This window comes from Rhinolophus sinicus, linkage group LG07 (assembly GCF_036562045.2).
Source record: "Rhinolophus sinicus isolate RSC01 linkage group LG07, ASM3656204v1, whole genome shotgun sequence".
Classification (NCBI taxonomy): Eukaryota; Metazoa; Chordata; class Mammalia; order Chiroptera; family Rhinolophidae; genus Rhinolophus; species Rhinolophus sinicus.
The window spans coordinates 29956252-29962157 of record NC_133757.1 but is presented as its reverse complement, the minus strand read 5'-3'; the positions used below and the strand labels follow the sequence as shown (position 1 = coordinate 29962157).

Here is a 5906-nt window from a genome sequence, read left to right as displayed (position 1 = left end):
CTCCCTTGACATGTGGGCACAGAAAACACGGAGATAAAATAAAACCCCAGCCCTGCCCTGGCAAAGCCCCTGACCTGGCAGAGAGATGGGACCTCTGTGTACTAGGCTGCAGGAGAGAAGTATCAAAGCCATGGAATCCCAAGAAGGGAGCGATGGTTTCTAAGTGAGTAGACCCGAGACAGCTAAGGGAGGGTCAGAGGGTAAAAAGGCTGATGAGCAAGGACTCCTGGTCAGGCAGATGAGGAGTAAACCTTCCACTTCCTGCTGCATGACTGTACACGTTAACATCTCTAAGCCCAGTCTCAGCAGTAAAGTGGGGTAATACGCACCTCATCAGACTGTGAGAACTCATTGAAGATTGTGTACTTGGTGCTCGTCCCCTTGAGGATGCTCGGTAGGCATTACTTTTATTTCCATGGAGGAGGAAACAGTGTGAACTCTGAACCTAAGGCCTCCCGTTGAGTTTAGGACATGGGTTGTGGAGTCAAAAGAACTGGGCTTGAATCCTGACAAAGGGTGTGGCCTTCCTGAAATTCAGTTTCCTCATCTATAAAATGGGAAGGATAATAGGACCCAACTCAGAGGACTACTGGGAGGACTAAATGGAACAAGCTTATAAGAAAATTAGTTCACGGCCTGGCATTTAATAAGCATGTAATAAATATCAGCTACTGTCACAGCTTATGGGTTCATGCAGCCTAGGCCCACGGGTACATGTCACTTACTGGGCCAAATCTCAAATGGCCTATTGGCGGGACATGGGGCGAGGTCTCTTGAGGGCCACACAAAGAGCAAACACAACCATGGGTTTCTGATGAGTCCTTTCATCAAGATACCATTCTGCGAATGTCACACGGGCTTTATGGAAACTTCTATTTACTCAGCTGATTTCACCACCCTGCCTGTTGGCCCCACCTCCGTCCCATGAATTCCAACCTGTTTGTCTGAAACTTTCTTCCTGACAGATTGTTTACAAGCTCAACTCCAAGTAATCAATGGTGTCCACCCACTTTTCAATTCAGTCACTCTAAAGACCAGTCAGGTTGGACTTTGATCTTGCCTCTGACTGTTATGGTAACACAATAGTAAATAATGTCTGTCCAGCATATGCAGCATCTTTGCCACACACTGTCACACTCAATCCTCACAACAATCCCGTGAGAACGATGGGCCAAGAATGTCCCAGCAGGTTAACAGTAAACAGACTCAGGGGCTACTCTAGGTTTTCTAAATCGTCAGTGCTTTGGGTCAGTGATCTGGAGAGGGATTATCTTGGGAACACCCTGCTGTGGGGTGATTGGGGGTAGCTTGGGGAACTGATAGCCGCCCCTGGGGACCACAAGACCTTCTACATCATCTAATTCAACTTTTTCATTTTACCGATGGAAGATGTTGAAGCCCAAGGAAGGGAAGCAACTGACCCAGGGTCATGAGACAGTGCAGAGCTGGGAACAGGACACTAACATTTTGTTGATGACCTAATAGGTGCTTAAATTAAATAAACTTTAAAAAGTTTCTTTATTGCCGAACTCGTCAGTCTTGATTATAACAATGTGCATTAATTTCTAAGAGGCAAATTATTTTTAAAAGTTTTTCCAAACTTTAAGTCTTTTTTTCTCCACAAACACTTATTAATGTCTTGATAAATAACACAGGTGGGCAACGTTGGTCTCATCTTGCCTATCTATTTGCATCTAAAAAAAATCATTTCTTAACGCCAAAAATCAATCGTGATTAAGAAGATAAAAACAGGGACCTCTGCTTGAAAAGAAAAAAAATAAACCCCAAGAAAGACTCATATGAGCATGAGATTACCTTGGCTGCGGTCCTTCCTCCAACACCCTATGCCTGACAGGTTTCCCACCTATCAACAGGGAAAGCTTGAGGGAGTGCACCAGACCGTATTTTTCAAAGATGGCTATAAAACTATCTCCTGCCCCACATTCTCTCTCCCATAATGCAAGGTTGCCCCACCTCCATCAGGAGACAGAGTTGATTTCCCTTCCTCTTGACCTCAATGGCCTTGTGAACTGCTTTGACTAACAGAGTATGGCAGGAAGTGATACTCTGTGACCTTTGGAGCTGAGTCATGAAAAGTGATGCAGCCTCTGCTGTGCTCCCGGGACGACGCACAGCCATGTAAGAAGTCCACCTACCCTGAGACTGCCACACTGTGAGGAAGCCCAAGACACATGGAAAGGCCCAGGTAAGTGCTCTGATCTGCAGCCCTGGTCTTCAAGTCATAGGAGCCAAGGCACCAGACATGGGAGTGAAGGCATCTCCAGATGGTTACACCCCGACCTGTTCAGTCACGCCAGCCTTTGAGTCTTCTCAGCTGAGCGCCCACATGTCATGCGGCAGAGACAAGCCATCTCCTTTGTGCTCTGTCTAAAATTCTGACCCAGAGACTCTGTGAGCACAATAGAAGAGGTTGTTGTTCTGAGCCACTACGTTTTGGGGTAGTTTGTTATGTAGCAATAGTGACTGGAAGAGGAAGAGTGTGTAATACGGACATGACTGAGCATATTTAAGGGAGGGTTTATGTTGGTATCAATATTGTCTTTTGTATCGAATGGTGATTCTCTCCTGTATGCTTTTTTTATTGGCAATCAACCAATCGATTGGGGAGTCATTTATTCAATGATACATATTAAGATCCAGCTACTGTTTGCAGGATCAAAGGGACAAAGCACAGAGGTGGTACCACCTCCACGGAGCGCCTAGTCCGTGTGGACACGTAATCAAATGCTCGTATTACACAACTGGAAATACTCAGCAGGCGGGAGGAACTGGGGGTGAAAAAGGCAGAGAAACCCCTTGGTCACCAGGAGATAAATAAAGCTCTGGGTGCTTGAAGCCACGGAGACAGTAAGTCAAATGGCTTGAAGCCGGAAATGACTATCCAACCAGCTGTGAATTTGAAAATCCCATATGTGGTATAACATTAAGCTGCGATTTTGGAAATTCTTTCATCTTTTTCAGAAGCATCTCAGGAGCCCGCCCTTCCTCTTGGAAGGCAGCCAATTCTCTGCAGAAATCACTTCATCAGCAGGAACTGAGGCATTACGCATGCAACTGTATAATTCTAGAAATGTAGCATAAGAAATAGTCTCTCCTGGGTGAAGAAAGTAACATCGCAAAGCAATGTTTCCGTAAGCACCAGCTGGGCTTTGGATGCACTTCCTCCCGCCCCTTTTTCCCCTTTGAAATGTCAGAATCATAGCATCTGCAGGTGAGTGTAATGTGGCATTGTTGATTTACTTAACAGGATGATGATTTCACTTCTGAGTTACTGGGATTTTTTTCATTATCACCAGTAACCATGGCACCAGTGGCATCCTTTAGATGTTCAATTGAACTTATAATTACTCACTGAGTATTTGTACAAGACACTGCATTGGAGGTTGAAGATAGAGTAATGAACAAGGCAGGCATGGTTCCTGCCTTACGTAACCCACACTCTAGCACGGATGGCAGAAATTAGACAAACAATTATAAGAGTAATTAATAGGTACTACAAAAGGGTGCCAGCAGGGGCCAGGAAAGTTCTCTCTAAGCAGACAATCAAAGGAGGAGTAAGAGGTGGTGGAGGAAAGCAGAGCTGGTGGAGGAAAAAGCATGACCAAGGTCTGGCCACTAGAGAGAACTGGAAGCATTTGAAAAAAACTGAAGGAAAACCAGTGGATGGAGAAAGCATGAGGGAGAGTAACATGAGATGAAGGTGAGGGTGGGCAGGGCTGGGCTCAGGCAGAGGCTGTGAGCATATTGAGGGTTTTGGACGTTGTCTAAAGCACAATGGGACACCACTGATGTATTTTAAACATGGCAGCAGTGTGATCACAGATTAGTGTCTCGGAAAAATCACTCTGGCTTTAGAAAAGTCTGAGTTGGAGAGGACCAAGAATGATGTTAGAGAGGCCAGGTAAAGGCTACCGTGATAGTCTAGGCAAAGAATTGTGCTATAGATAATGTAGAAATAGGAGTTGGGAAGTGGTGAACTCTGACTTTGGTTTAACAAAACACTCTGATGGCCTTTTCATTGTAGTAAGAAGTGGTCCAGAGACGGAAGAGTTAGACCAAGGGAACTAGGTTCCTGACCTAACAATGTAAGAAGTTGACGTCACCATGGGCAACCTCAAAGGAAAGCATGAGGAAGCACAAGCATGGGGAGACATTGCTAGAATGGGAGTAGAGAGGGGGCCCAGAACATGGCAAGAGGCCAGGATTCCTGGAGAAGCAAAGACAAGGAGAAGTCTCAGGTGACAGGGATCGTAGAAGGACATGTAAGAACCAGGATGTGTGTTTTGTGCTGTGTTGCTACAGTTTAACAAGTTCTCTAGCCATACCACCCCTGCTTCTCATTTCCTCTGAATCCCCTGAGAGCTATGTGCAAGCAGTGTTTTGAGGAAATGAAGGGAAATGGGCATATTCCATGTGTGGGTGGGAACATCAAGAGAAAAGCAAGTAGCCTTGAGAAGCGGATGTTGAGACATTACAAAAAGAGGAAATTAGGGCAAGAGGTCACCGTGAGTCCTTTCCAGAGAAAGGCACAGGACACCAGGGCTTTCCACAGTGTGTGGGAAGGGGGTTGTAGTCAGATACCACAGGTCAGATAAAATATGAAGCACACACTGTGGGAGGGCCTGAGATTCTGATTTGAAAACCGACTATGAAAAGTGGTTGAGCTTTCCGGCATTAACGAACTCCCTACAAGAACATGCCTCTCACAAAAGCTCGCCTTCATCCCTCTATCCCTGTGCAGAAGAGAAGAAGAAACACAGGAAGAGGTGCCTCTCGCACAGCCTCCATTCCTATAATGGGCGTGAATTGCCCAGATGCTATCAAATCACCACTCCTGTAGCCACGCACAGAGGTGGGTTCTGTGTGTTGGCTGCTCCACTGTCCCTGCCAGCCTACAGGAGGAAATGCAAAGCTTCCAGAAGGATGCCCCTTAGACAGAAGCAGCAACTTTAAAAGCCTCCTGCATCAGGATGAGTGGGAAACCACCTTAATAAACACATTTGGGATAAACAGAAAAGCAATTGAGACAAACATTTGAATATGAACTTGATATTAGTGACATTTAGGAATAAATTATATTTATGTGATAATGGCATTGTATGTGGGTAGGTTGTATTTTGTTTGGGGGTTTTTTGGTTTTAGTTATTTCTCGTTATAGACATATACTGAGGTAGTTATGGGTGAAATAATATGCTATGTCTGGGATTTGCTTTTAAAATGCCTGGAAGGAAAAAAACACACAGAAGTGCCCCAGACCCAGATGGTTTCCCAACAGTATTCTACCGCCACTATAGGAACAGATCACTGCAATGCTATTTAAACTATTCAGACTACTGAAGATGTATTCAGTCATTTAACCTTCACAACAACCCCTAGGAGGCAGGGAGTATCCTCACTTTATATATGAGGTCACTAAATCAGAGACATGTAGAATCTAGCCCAAGGTCACACAGGTGGAGGTGGTCGAGACAGATTTGAAGCGAAGCAATGCAATCCCAGCTCAAATGCCGCTAACCTAGGGCTACCACATATGGTCCCTGTGAATAGCACCCCCTGGAGTTGTGCAGAACACAGCACAACCTTCGAGAATGTTCATGTGGGCCTACCTTAACCTCTATGCTGTTCTGCCTTTCCTGAACGAATACATGAGTGAATAGATGCATGAAAAATGAATGAATGCATTCTCTTCATTGCTTCGTACTAGTTTTGCCCTCAGTAGATGGGTTCCCTCAATCCTGCCTTGTTCTCAAGAAGGCTGAATGCAGAGGTACCCATGCCAAGACTGCACTGACTCAGTTCCAGCAAGCTCTTTGCTAACTCTGCTTTACTGCTTGGGAACAAATCAATTGTAAAAATTGTCTGTTGGGAAATGAAGTGATGTTGGC

At 45.2% G+C, this 5906-nt stretch overlaps 1 long non-coding RNA gene across 2 annotated transcripts; it reads left to right on the top strand.

The window, feature by feature from the left end:
- Positions 1 to 2096: 2096 nt before the first annotated feature.
- On the top strand, positions 2097 to 5640 carry LOC141572796 (uncharacterized). 2 transcript variants are annotated; one of them, XR_012498291.1, is made up of 3 exons: positions 2097 to 2206; positions 2983 to 3232; positions 4046 to 5640. It is a non-coding gene; the product is annotated as an uncharacterized LOC141572796 (long non-coding RNA). The 2 variants fall into 2 exon arrangements; XR_012498290.1 differs by having other exon boundaries at positions 3318 to 5640.
- The last annotated feature ends 266 nt before the right edge of the window (positions 5641 to 5906 follow it).